Source organism: the organism of the source record quoted next, unplaced genomic scaffold (genome assembly GCF_019419815.1).
Source record: "Pyrus x bretschneideri cultivar Hongxiangsu unplaced genomic scaffold, Pyrus_bretschneideri_v1 Contig1, whole genome shotgun sequence".
NCBI classification, from domain to species: Eukaryota; Viridiplantae; Streptophyta; class Magnoliopsida; order Rosales; family Rosaceae; genus Pyrus; species Pyrus x bretschneideri.
The window spans coordinates 18,023,742-18,038,294 of NW_025999390.1; the positions used below are offsets into that span (position 1 = coordinate 18,023,742).

Below are 14,553 nucleotides of genomic sequence, written 5' to 3' on the forward strand. Positions count from 1 at the left end.
GTCTTTAAGATTTAAAAGTCTAAGCCTTTTGAGAAATGCAATGGATGAATGAATCTTAACTAAATTTGTACAACCTTCAAGAACCAGCTCCTCGAGATTTAGAATATCTGTGAAATCTGGGGTCCTTGTCAAGTTGTGCGAGTAACGAAGATCGATAGACTTCAAATTGCCCAAGCGCTGTACAAAATAGAAATGTTACAATAGTTCATGTTCAGAAACTACAATTATAGTAATTGACAAATTAAAATCAATTGTCCAATCATCTACCTTTCGTCCATTCCAAAGGTGATCAGTTTTGCCATGCAGCAGACTAAGTTCTGTAAGTTCATCTGGTTGAAAAATTGGTAAATTTTTGTGATACAAGAAAGGTAAAATTTCCATATGGGGTTAATTGCTACACATAATTAGGGTGAGTAATCATATTTATTGACATATTTAGGATTTTGTGGCATAATTAAGTTGTAAATATTTTGTAATAATTGGTTACATATTTGTCTACATGGTAGTCTATTTGAAACTTGGGTTTTATTTGAATGTTTAATACTAGGTGGTTTTTTGTTTGAAAATAGGAGTTTCAAGCGTCTTTCTCTAAAGAACCCTAATAAATAATATATACATATAATATATATATATATATCTATATATAACTGATATATGTAGATTTCACTCTTACCTACTTAAGGCAAAAGAAATAATATGCATATATACATGATGTAGTACCATTAAATTTCATAAACAGTGAGTACCATTAAGTTCATAAACAGTATAGTACCATTAAGTTTCATAAACAGTGTAGTACCATTAAGTTTTATAAACACTGTAGTAAGTTTCATAAACAATTTGGTAAGTTTTATAAACAATATATGTGAGGACGCGGGGTCCCACGCACCAATTTTTATTTTATTTTATTTTTTTTGTAATATTAAAAGTATGACTTTTGTATTAAAATTTAAGTTCTTTGTCTCCTTTAATTATAATTTAAGAGTTCTTCATTAAAATTTAAGTTTTTTTTCATTAAATAAAGTTATAGTATAATTTTTGGTTAAAATAAATTTAGCCAAGCTCTTTTCATGAAAGTTCCCATTATCAAATTCACTTACCTTACAGTCCTTGACATCTACCTAACAATTTGAATGGCACATGCACTACAAATATTGGGAAGATTTCTAAATTGAAATTCATGCCCCTTTCAATGAGTGCCTAGAAACTAATGGCATTGAACAAGACATGGAGATATGGATATTAATTTCCAATTCCTACAATCAATGTTGTATGACCAGGATGTATAGACGGTTTGGCATTTCAATGGTACTTTATGGGCACGTTTGATACACAAGATCGATTTGGCTCGGACTAATTGTAGGGAATGGTTGGATTGGTTGGCTTGAACTAATTGTAGGGAATGGTTTGATACGCAAGATCGATTTATTTTGTTTTGGTGCCTACCTGGTATTTCCATAGAAAAACTCTGAAACTCAGAAACACATGGTATTTCCATGAAAAAACTCCAATCTGAATTGGGATAACAAACTTGTCAAACAATGTTCCCTGCTTTTTCGGTTTAGACACTACATGTGTGATTAGTATTGAGCTGCTGGTCCGACTTTTAAATCTAGATAGATTTTTCCTTCAATAAACTTGAAAAGTTTCACTTGGACTAGGGAAATGTTCAAAGTGTAGGTTTTTTTGTGTTGCCTACAATAACCTCGCCAACAAACTTCCTGAATTATAGAGTATGTTGGAGTAGAAAATTTTTAGGCGACGAGTTCACTCCACGACTCATCATTGTGGCCTGCGACAAGTTCAGTCGTTTTCGGCAACTACAAACCAGCTAAAAATAAACCCTCTCTCACATTCAATCTAACCCTCAAATCTATTTCTAGAAATTCTTAGCCGTTTTCGATTATTAAGTTGGTGCCCAAAGTCCCGCTAAACGCTGGTGATCGGACCTTCTTGTTACAACTAGTCTTTTAACCTTAGTCTCAGAAACCAAAATCATCCGTTGCATGCTTCGATTTGTTACAGTTCAAGGTGAATCAGAGGTAAGTTGTTGCCTAATTTTTCCTGCAAAAGCTTTTTCGGCGAGATTCCTTGATCCTCAACTCCTAAACCCTAATCCAATCTCTTTGACCCTTACTTAGAAGTGATTTCAATTTTCACTCCCTTAAAAACAACATAGGTATAAAAACTTAGTGAGGCGTAAATGCTCACAGCGGTAAATTTTAGTGAATTTTATTTTGCACATAGAATAACAATCACATTTGGGAGCGAGCAATCATAGACCAAAACTGAGCTGAGAATGAATTGGATTACAGCTACTAAGATGGATAGTTATTGTATGCAAGTTTTTGAGAAAATGGTATTGAGAATTTGATAATTTGGGAGTGAGTAATCATAGGGCCAAAACAAACCGGAATCGTTATTTCCGACAACATTTCTTTATTTCAATTTTAGGCATTTCCTAGCTTAGAATATTTCTTAAGAACCAGATGTAGTTTTCGTTTTTAGAATATTATCATTTAGTTTGTTGAAAATATTTAGGGACCTAAGTTCATATGGTGCTCTCACCTTTGTGATGCAGAGCTTATTAGATCTTATGACTAATCAAACTATTGTTTACTTGCAAAGATGTCTTTAACTTTCAATTGGCTTTTGCAGTACTTTTAGGACCAAGCTGAATTTGATATCATTAAGCTCAAGACAAGAATTAGTCCATTTCCATCTCAAAAAGCAATAGATGGCAATTAAACCACCATGCATCAGGTAATCTTTACGCTTAGTTGCATTCAATTGCTATCTAGACCAAAAGAACTTACAATAGATCATTACAAACTCGGGGTAGATTGAAAAAGAGTAGGTCTGGCGGGCTTCTACAGTTTAGGGAAGAATACCAAGATTTTTATTTTGTTTAACTCCCAATATAAACATGTGCATTTTGTTAGCAGTATTGAAAACTATTGTATAAAACATTTTGCAGGGGGTTTTGTTGATTATATATAATTGTGAATTTTTGGCATTCAGAGAGTTTTGGAGTTCCTGCGATTTAGGGTACCGTGCGCCATATAAGGCTAAGAAGTTACCATTACAACTCGTCTCAAGAGTGAATATTTAAGTTGGTGAGTAAGCCGTACAATGGGAGTGTTGTGCAAGTTACTTAAGTTCTGCATATTGATTTTAAGGCTAATTATGTGGTGTTATGTATAAGTACACACCATTATATTCTTTCAAAGAATACATCAGTTTCTATAGTAGCAAAATGATTGCGAACATTGACAAATATCAAGTAACTTAAACTATCATGCTAGATCCTAACTTTCTAATCTTTACTTACAAAGAGTTGATGACTAGGCAGTGATTTCTATTGAGCACCAATTATTTGCACCCCTTTAATTTCCCTCCCATAATTGAAGTGTTTTTGACTCTCTGTAGTAATGATTTACAAAATTGTTCAATTTTTTTCTTCCATTGTGTTTCCTTTTTCAAAAATTAAGATAGAAAGGGAATGCTATGATAATTTGAGGTTTCCGTTTTGATATTCATGTGTACTTTAGACTTTAGACTTCAGTAGGTACAAAAAAGGAGATTTGGTTTTGCAAATATAGTCATTAGTAATGCTTTTATGGTTTTCTTTTATGTTGAGAAAATTGGGATTCCTCTTAAAAGACTTTATTGCTCATATGGTTAGGAGTACTTATAGGAACTTTGCTTTCTTTATCAGACACTAGAAGAACAGTGGAAGTGAATGAATTTATGAGGGCTGGCTTATAGATGGATGGCTTCCTAATTTGTATCGCTACCATGTTTAGCTTTACTATCGATTCTTCATTAATCCATTCATGGTAAATCAATTTGAAATTTCATTCATCTCCTACAACCTATTGATTTGTCCATTTTACTATTTAGGTTTGTCGAAAAATTGCTCAAAGAGCAGACTGTTAGTGTGATTTGAATTGGTTGTAAATAGTATCCTCTCTTTGTAAATAACACTTTAAAATCATCTCTCAGTGTAAACATATTATATGTAAAATAATATCACCTTAAACGGTCATAAAACCCCGGCATTGCACGGCTGGCTCAATTGCTAGTTCTAAAGGGTAAGAAAAAAAATGGCAAAGCAGAAAAGACTTTTCCTTACATTAATATGTTGCAGGTTCCAAGTAGAACTATTATATAATTCACTTGTTACGTAATTTTCGCACACTGCCAAGGTTTTAAAAGACGCTAGGCGCTAATTGGGTGGTTGACTGGGGCCCAGCAGCCTAGGCGGATCTTTAATTTTTTATAACATATAAATATAAATGCATACTTATACTTAAAAAAAAGGTGTGCTAACCACACACCCCCTCTTACTTCATACACACCTTTTTAATTTGCGAACGTCGGATCAACTAAATTAAAGAAGATCAAAGGACATAAATTAATAAAAGGTGTGTGAGAAGTAAAAAGGGATGTGTGAATAGCACACCCCTGAAAAAAATACATAATTGTACTGTGGTACATAAGTTGCTAAGTAAAATGACATACATATTGTAAAGTATTATGACATATTGAAAACATGGGGAGCAAACATATAATGACTATTCATCCAAGTCTTTAACAAGTATCTTACAAGTATTGAAAAAATAAAATGTAAAATAAAAATTATCTATTTTTTGTTTAAGTGAGAGTCATGATCTAGGTGGGTGTTTAGGTAAGGCTACACCGGTGTCTAGGGGGGTGCTTAAGTAAGGCTAGACCGATGTCTAAGCGAGTCTATGCGGGTTAGGTACCTCGTCTAGACTTGCCTAAACACCCGCCTAGATCATGAATCTTACTTAGACATCGAGTTCATGGACTCTTTATGTTACAACTTATGGTAGAGTCATCGAGTTCATGGTAGGATCAAGATTAGCAATGTTTAGTAGTAGGTATAACACCGGTTGGGTTGGAATCGGTGATGGGGAATATCACCATGGAGAGGCGGCACATTCTCCCGGGGAGGGTTCAGAAATTATCTATATGTTAAAACCTAGTGGAAAAGTATTGTTTACCAGCAGTAAAATGACGGAATTGCCCTCAATTAGCTTTTCTTTCCCCGTTGTTTTTCCGTCTTGACACAGTGAAATTACGCATTTGTCCACGTTGGCCACGCGTCCATCATCGTCTGAACCTCTAATTCGACTGCAACTTCTCGATTTTTCCATCCGTTTCCAGTTCTCTCTTTCACAAATCTCTGCTTCCGTTGCTCTCGACTTGCCTTCTATCACTCTCAAACGCCGGGTAAGCTATCGACCACCCCCTCTCTACCTTCTTCTTCTTCTTCTTCTTTCACTTCTCCCTGTGCAAATCTGAGAGACGCCTACCACAATTGCTTCACTAGGTCCTCTCAGCATAAAATTATTTTTTATTATTGCTCGTAAACCCTAATCTTTCTCTTGTCTCTCTCTAAAATCCATCTGAAAAAGGTATAATGGGTATTGTTTCAGTTTGCAGGTTGTACTCGGCAAAGTATGTGAAGGACCAATAAATGGATTCGAAGATGAAGCAAGTCAAGGGACACAGAGCTCAGAATATCGGAGGTATAAATTGGCTGCCGTGAAATTTTTTTATTTAATTAATTTCAACAGGTATCTAAGAAATTCTTAGTATGAATAGTCTGTGTTGAGTCTCTGAGCATCTTTATTTTTTATATTAAATGATCTCTGTAGTGTCTGTATATTTGTGCATCCATGCATGACTGATTTCTTTCATTCATTGTTTCCTATATCCGAATTTAAATCTATTTATTTTTTTAAATTGATCTGGGATGTTGAGAAATTGGAGCTCTTCTGGGGTCATATCCATTGTGATTTGGCGATCTGATGCGAAGAAAATGAAATAAAATTAGGGTTTTGGATTGATGTGGTGTTTGGTTTTATTTCCTGTAATCAGTGCTTACCACCTGTTTGAGAATATGTATTAAACATTTTTTTGGGATTTTTTTAGATTATCTATATGTTTCGAATGTTTTTTGGTTTGTCATGTGTGTAAGAATGTGAAATAGACTATCTGAGGTAATCAATTTGAACATAGCATATAGAACCTTTTGAATTCAGGTTGTCTTCTTTTTCCTTTTATCTTTCTATTTATTTGTATTGGGACTGGTTACTTATTTTTTTTTTCTCCAGATTAGAGATTTTATTCTTCTGCACTTCAAATTTGAAGCACGATGTAGTACAGAGTATACAATTCCTTGGCTATGAGGTTTGTTATTTGTTTATTTCTTTGTTCCACTTTTTTAGTTAAGGGTTCTTTTTTATTTGACTTAACTTTGATTTTTGAAACGGTCCCTGCTGCTGCTAATGAAGATTTTTCAAGAGGGTTTTACTTTTTTGAAGAGTTACTTTCAAGGATGAAAATGAGTGTTCCAAAGAAAGCTAGGAGTTCCGGTGATGAAATTGAACTTATCTTCTTGGTAAGGAGTCTTCAATTTTTCGGTTTTTAAGATGATAAAAATTAATTATTTGTTTTCTTATTTGGTCTTTTGCTAAGGGATTGAGTTGCTTTTGCGACGGAGACATTTCAGAAGAGAATGAGACTTTCCATGTAAGATCGAGGTGCCTACAAAACTATAAATGGATGTCTTATTATCTAATTAGGTTCAGTTTGTATTTAATACATATAATTGTATTGGTAGGTCTGTAGTACTTTCTCTGCATGCTAATTAGGTTCAGTTTGTATTTAGTACATATAATTGTATTGGTAGGTCTGTAGTACTTTCTCTGCATGCTTAGGGTAAATTGTTTGCCTATTCTGGGAGCAGCAATTCCGAGGTTGATTGATAGGGTGAATATTGAATCTGTCGACATTAAAGGGACTTAGTTAGTATGGCAAAAGTTCTGTTACTTTATTTTCACGGAACTAAGAGAATAATTTTATTTTTGTATCAAAGATTCATTCATGATCACATATTTATGTGCGCATGGTCTTTGATTGGTGGTGACCCAGATATTTGCAGATGTGCTTCAACGTTGAGGTCAATTAATTTCTAAACTCATGATTACATTGACTAGCCTAATAGCTAGGTAACCACACATGTGCATAATGTTGTTTTTACTAATCGAAGCAACTGCTGACAGTGTTGTAAACTTTGCTTCTTCCTTTATTCTTTCAATGTTGAGGATTATTTGGTTGTTTTTATACAATTCGAAAGTTGGTCATGAAACATGAGTGATACGTTTCTATACAAGTTTCGGTGGGGCACCCCATAGAAAACAATTTTCTGTTCTGTAGCAATGTAGTTGAAAGCTACCATATTTTCTGTTTATGTTGAGCAAAACTATGATCAACATCAGCTATATCCATAGAAAACAAATCATCCATCGTGTCCTTATTTGTTATGCTACTTTTTTTACAGTTTCATAGAAAACAAATTGATCGCTTTCACTTTTGGAAGCAACTATACTCTTTTACCAAATCAAAATCTCTTTTTCAAGTTTTAATATTTCACTTTAGTTTTTTGTTTTTGCCTTTTTGAATGGGTAGTTTTGTTATTTTGGAGACATGCTACATGAATGCATTTATACATTGTTGTACTAACAAAATATAAATTTTTAGTTTCAGACCGAAATGAGTATATTTCCAATCCAAAGTTTGGATCCATTTGAAGCTACCAAAAAATCTAGAGTTTGTGTTAGCAAAATGTGGAGACAAAAAGTTTTCAAATCTGATATTCGGTTTTCTCATTTGCACTGCATATTGGTTGATGCATTGGTAAGAAAAATATCTACTTACACTTCAAATGTAAATAATGTTAACTAATTTTTTAGTTTAATGGCTGTTTGGATGCATAAAAATCTTTTTTGTTCAAATGTCCTTTTGAATGGATAATCAAATCGATATAGATTTTGTTTTATCCTTTGCTTTATCAGTTTATCTTACTTATTTGAGTTAAATGCAAATCCCAATATTGCATAGTTAAGCCCTAAAATTAGAACGCAATTTCTTTACATGAAACTGAAGTTTTCTCTAATTGAGAACTCTCTTTTTGTTCAAATTGTGTTACAAATTTTGTGTTTTTTTTTTCTTTTAACAGTTGGACTTAAAAGAGATCAAGTATGCAGGGGATTTGGTAGGATAAACATATAAGAGGTAGAGGTCAACTCTTTCTCTCATGTTAACTTCTACTGTGATCTTTTTGTTATTAAATTTTGGTGGAAACATTGTTAGTATAAACCTTATCACAATACAATAGGAAGATGGATTAGAAATAGAGAGGTGTTAATTTGATTTTCTGTTTACTTTAGCGATTCTGGATAATGATCATGAATGTTGGTGATATTGCATCTCTTTTTTTTTTTTTTCGTGCTTTTATACCACGATTATGCATATTGTTTATTTCAAGCATGTTTTTGTGATAGCTAAATGATTCATATTGCAGAACATGCTTAAATAATTATAGCTTTAACTGATCACTTATCTTTAATCTCTCCCTCCCTCTCACCATTGCAGTAACTCCCGTTGTATTCCGTTTGCTTTTGTTGCTGCCAGTCTGCAAGTAAATCTTTAAAGTTTGCATTTTTCTATTCCTGACACACTTATTCGACACTATGTTTTCTTTCAAGTTGGTGTGTGAGTGCATTTTCCACTGATCCTTCTGTTGAACTCTCACTGAGTTCTGATTTTGATCACAATATTCTTTGAATTTTCTCCTCTGTCCTATGTTCCACTTATTTCACCTTGTAATTTCTCCACATTAAATGTTCATGGTTTAAGGGTATTGTTCTAATATTATATTATTTTATTTATTTTAACAACATTGCAGACAGTATACTTCTTCCAAAATAAGAGAAAAAAATGTGTGATTGTCCGCAAAGCACTTACCAAAGACAGAAATATAATATGGAAGTATATCTTTTGTATGTTTACATTTAAAATTTTTTTGCATTCTTTTGGGTTTATTTATTTATTTATGAAATTTGATGACTAATTTTTAAATAATGTGAAATTAGTTCTTCGCTGTGAAATGTTCATTTTTCAGTGTTTCTGTTAAAACAATGAAATCTTAATCTTCTATCAAATGGGTTGTAATTTCATATGTTTTAATGTAAACAGTTCACTGATTTTAGTTGTAGTGTGTTGGTCAAAATTGCAGGATTATTAAGGTTTTATTTTCTGATTTGGATTTTGAAATTGAGTAATTTTCTGCTGTCTTTTGAGTAGACGTGGGATTTAGTTTAATGCCAGGGGTTGTAATGGGTGGATCGAACTTTTCGAATTTCAATTCCCCCTAAATCTCTTCATTCCAACCACATATTTGAGGATATGGTTTTAATTGTTTGTTTGAACTTTGAGCGTTTGACCATACCTGTTATTTGGATGCTAGGATAATTTACATGCTATTTGGATACTAGGAAAATTCATGTAACTTAAACAAAGATTGTTTTCATAATTTTCTGAGAAATGTGGAATTTTGTTATCCTATAACCTGATCAAAGTTTTGAATTTCTATTAAGACCAATATTAGTTGTGAGATTAAGAAATTTCGTAAATCGATTTTGGTTCAAGAAATTCCAATATTCTTTGTTGGTCCTTGAGATTTTCATTAGTATTGAGTATATTGGTTTTTGTGTCAGATTTGCATGGAAGATGAGAAGACGATCTCTGTATCCTTTGAAACACGTATTTCGGAAAGCTTGATGATTCGCCTATGTTTCGCTGACAGGTTCGTTCTTTTCTAAATGTTTATATTTAGTCTATTTACACTCAAGTGTTAAGTCATGCTAATATGGATGTATGCAGGTTATCTGTTTTCACCATAATTTTCATATAATTTATGAAGAATGTATAGGAACGACAATGATTGAGTGGATTATGTGAGTCTCACCATATAAACAGTGGATTCCACCTGATTGTTCCCCCTCTCAAAACAAAGTTTGGGTGGATTAACTAAGATATATGTAGTTAATCTTTTTGTTTGTCTATGAGTCATGGTTTTGAACTTTTGATGGTTGGTGACTAATAATGTAACATATAATTAATGGGACAGGCAGTGGCACATATTTGGGCAGGGCTTGGAGAGCCGGACCCCAGATGGTGTATGCCTACACCAGCATGACCAAGGTGGTTAACCCAGCCCGCTGGAGCGACGATAACCACGCTGAACGTGACAAGTAAGCAGATTATGTCGATTAAAACATTATTAAGCGTTTTCATATGATTAGTTTTGGGAGTTAATAATAACTTGGTTCTTAGAGACTGTTTTGCATTGCTTCTTTCCTTACTACGTTATATGATATGGACATAATTTTTTTTTTTATTTGTCATTTTAAAGGTTGTCTGGGCCCTTGATTTTTTAACGTGCAAGTCATCAAGAGAAAATCGTGCAACTTGGTCTTTGACTCTTTTGGAGGAACTTCCACTTTCACTGGGTCCTGCTTCATTACTGTATTGTTCACATGTTCGCTTAATCATGTCTCGTTGTACAGTTTTTTATTCCTCAAAATCACAATTGGTAATATCCGCACACAAAGAAATGCTTCTGTTGGAATATTGTTTCATCGTTCGGTTGAGTTCTTCTGTATCTTGTTCATACACTGGACGGACTCCGCACTTCTTCACCTTCAAGCATGTCTTGCTTCCGACAACATCTGCTGTTGCGAAACAAAACCGAATCTGATCACAACATTTCTCCTCCCAACCATTGGTAGATAGAAATACCACCCAAAGGTGATCTGACGCTACCTCGTTAAGCAGAACTCCAAAGGTGGTCATACGACCGTCTCGCAAGGTGGGATAACATGCAAGTTCATGCCTATGATGTCCCGGCAATTTTAGTCCACGATTGGGAGCTGAAATATTTTGAGCAGGTGCAAATAGAGCGCATACAGCAAACCCCACCAGCTTGCTATTGCATGAGTGCGAAGGTAGCTTCTCAATCACCGAATCTCCCATGCTTTGGTTATTGAACCACTCAGGAATTTCACTTCCAGGAATTACCGTACTGCAAAATTCCTCATTAAGGGTTTCCGGCAAGTGAAACTCCTGCACAAAGGAACAACGTAAATAAATGTACACAACTAAGGAGACGAGGGAGGATAGGAGAAAGAGAAATACCTGAATGAATCTCTTTATCATTGAATACATTATGGCATTGCAACCTTGATTTCCAGCCAAACTGAAGCAATTGACAGCAATCAACCAAAAACTCCTTGAATCGCTGCTTAATGAAATGGCTGGCGGTTGTTGAAGCCTTTTGCAATTTTCCAACGTAAAATTCTTCAGCTTAGAAAGCCCACTGATGCTTGCAGGAAGGCTAACCATATGGTTTCCGCTAAGATTTAGTCTTTCTAAAGAGGACAAGAAACCAATATCATCAGGAATTGCTCCTTCACAAAGATTGCAGTTCTCCAGATTTAAGTTCGTCAGCTTAGAAAGCCCACCGATGCTTGCAGGAAGGCTAACCATATGGTTTCCGCTAAGATTTAGTCTTTCTAAAGAGGACAAGAAACCAATATCATCAGGAATTGCTCCTTCACAAAGATTGCAGTCCTCCAGATTTAATTCCTTCAGAAAGCATAAATCTTTCAACGAAGCTAAGACCACACTCGCAGGGTGAGAAATCTTTGCTGGAAATTCGCTAGAAGTGAAGAAGGAACGCCATGATCTAGCTGGTGGTGCATTGCATCCAAGAAAATTTGATGCTACCAAATTTTTCACTGAAACCAGGGAGGATTCCGTCTCTCTCAAAGCAATTCCACTTAAATCAATCTCCTCCAAACTCCTACGTATAACTGAGGAAGGTATTTCCTGAACGCCAGTTCCGCTTAAAAAAAGCTTAGAGAAATTTTTCATTTCTCCAACAAATTCTGGAATCTTTTTCAGTTTTGAGCAGCCAGAAATATCAAATACTTCAAGAAATTCCATTTCTACCTTGTTTGGGAGACTCTTCATACTTTTACAGTCTCTAAGATTTAAAAGTCTAAGCCTTCTGAGAAACGCAATGGATGAATGAATCTTTACTAAATTTGTACAACCTTCAAGAACCAGCTTCTCGAGATTTTGAGTACCTGTGAAATCTGGGGTCCTTGTCAAGTTGTGGGAGTAACTAAGATCGATAGACTTCAACTTGCCCAAGCGCTGTACAAAATAGAAATGTTACAACAGTTCATGTTCAGAAACTACAATTATTGTAATTGACAAAGTAAAAATCAATTGTCCAATCATCTACCTTTATTCCATCCCAAAGGTGATCAATTTTGCTATGCCGCAGACTAAGTATTGTAAGTTCATCCAGTTGAAAAATTGGTGGTGGACATTTGGAGGGATACCAGCTCCATTTGAGAACTCTTAAAGCATTCGGAAGATACTTGGGGCCCTTAGAAAGGCTCACATTACGAATGTCGAGCAACCTCAGCTTACACATCTTAGTGAATGCTTCAGGATTCCAGTGTGCCTCTTCAAATTCACTCAAGGGTAAGACTATGGCTTCAATTGCCTCTGATCCCTGATAAATAAGATTAAAGGAATAGTTAATTTCGTAATCAAGTCTCTTATCATGTTAAATAATATTGTAGTGTCCTATCCAAACTTTGGTATTTTCATTTTCTCACAACTTCTTACCGTATTCTCTGCAAGCACATGCAAGATATCATTACGAAGCCACAACCGACTACGACCACCTGGCTCCTCATAAGACTCTTGTCGAACAATCTCCCATGCCATTTCTTGAATCAAATCATGCATAGACACAGACTTGTATACAATATGCAAGAGAGATTTCTCAATAAGAACATCGATCACAATGCGAGCGCCAACAAAGCCACAGTTTTCTAGTCCTTCAATTACCCGCTCCTTTTCACAAGACTTATGGAAACATGCAATGTCAAGGAAGATTCTCTTCTCAAACTCATCTAGTCCATCATAACTTATTTTCAATGTTTCAAAAATTTTCCTATCAGGAGCTTGCTTCAGTTTATCTAGTGCACTCTTCCATTCAGCTCGACCTCTTTTGTACAAAAAAGACCCTAAAGTTTTAAGAGCTAATGGAAGACCACTTGCATAACTGATGAAACATTTAGACAATTTTAAAAAATCTTCTTCCAACTCATCATCTTTAAAGGCTTTCCGACTAAAGAGAAAAAGAGCTTCATCTTGGGTTAATGGCTTAACCTCATATGCCTTCTCTATACCATGTTCGACTAACAAACGTTCATTTCTAGTTGTAATGACAATTCTACTCCCGAAACCAAACCACTCTTTTTGTTTGACCAACTTTTCCAGTTGGTCTGATTGATCCACATCATCGAGTATGAGAAGAACCTTTTTAAATAAACACCTACTTATCCTAGTGATTCCACTATAAGCATTGTCCCCTAAGATATCATAAAGAAGCTGCTTTTGTAGATGAACTATACCATCCTTAGAGCACACCTCTCTAACATTAGCAAGAAAGCTGCTACCTTCAAAATCATGAGAAATTCTATCGTAAACTAATCTAGCTAGGGTTGTCTTACCCACTCCACCCATCCCCCCATATCCCTATAAAGCGAACATCATTTGCATCTGTATCTAAAAGCAAATCTATTTCCTTCAGTTTAGAATCGATTCCGACAAACCTCTCTGAGGAATCTAACATTGACAACGTAGGATGCACTTCCTCCCATAGTGTACTGACGATTCCTTGGATAAGCTCTGTATCATACCTACAAGAAGAACAAACAACGTAAATACAAAATCATCACAACCTAAAATAAAGTGCATGGTAACGTTGAAACTCAATTGTAAAAAATTGTTCTTCAGCTATAAATGTCAGTCGGTGCCTCATGCTTACCTACAATCCTTTGAATTCCACCCAGCGAGATTAGCCACCCTTTCTAACGACTTTCTCCACTCATTTACCTCCTCCATGTGTTCTCGATAATTTACTTCATGTTCCGCAAAGGCTTCGCCAAAACTCCCTCGTTGATGGCGTACATCAGAAGGTTCCACGCCATAAAAAATGGGAAAAATTCTCTTTTTCTCTTCCATGCAACGAACAATATGAGTAAGTTCTCGCAAACACCAACTTGAAGAAGCAAAGTTTGTCGAAAGAACTATGATTGCAGACCTTGATTGGTCAATTGCCTTCAGGAGCTCTGGATTGATATCTGTCCCTCGTTCAAGTTCTGGTTCGTCCCTGAAAGTCTTGATTCCTCGCGCCTCCAACTGTTTGTATAAATGATCTGTAAAACCCCGGCGGGTGTCTTCACCTCTGAAACTCAGAAACACATGGTATTTCCATGGAAAAACTGCAGGAGCAGAAGCCCGGGCCATTTGGCTGCTCAACGCAAATCTGAAGTGTTCCAAGCAATCAGCTCTAAGCACAGAAGTGACACTTCGACACGCCGACGATACGCCCCTGACACGGGTTGGACAAGGTCAAGACACCTGTCAATGGGTTGGATACACCTCCAGCACGGGTTGAATTATTTTGAGGAAGTTTTTGATATCTTGAAATCTTTGGGGCAACTTGGAAATATAAAAACTGAAGCCTAAAACTTCAGTCTCTAATCTATTCTGCGCCTCCCTCCTCTTCTCCCACACTTTCGAAGCGGT

General features: G+C 35.4%; 1 long non-coding RNA gene and 1 pseudogene across 1 annotated transcript; one reads left to right on the forward strand and one right to left on the reverse strand.

Moving 5' to 3' along the window:
* Positions 1-5,104: 5,104 nt before the first annotated feature.
* Positions 5,105-10,444, forward strand: LOC125479950. Its single transcript, XR_007260377.1, has 9 exons — positions 5,105-5,259; positions 5,473-5,558; positions 6,147-6,222; positions 6,327-6,433; positions 6,511-6,564; positions 8,054-8,109; positions 9,594-9,682; positions 10,007-10,130; positions 10,292-10,444. It is a non-coding gene; the product is annotated as an uncharacterized LOC125479950 (long non-coding RNA).
* On the reverse strand, positions 10,419-14,315 carry LOC103957993 (annotated as a pseudogene).
* Positions 14,316-14,553: the final 238 nt, after the last annotated feature.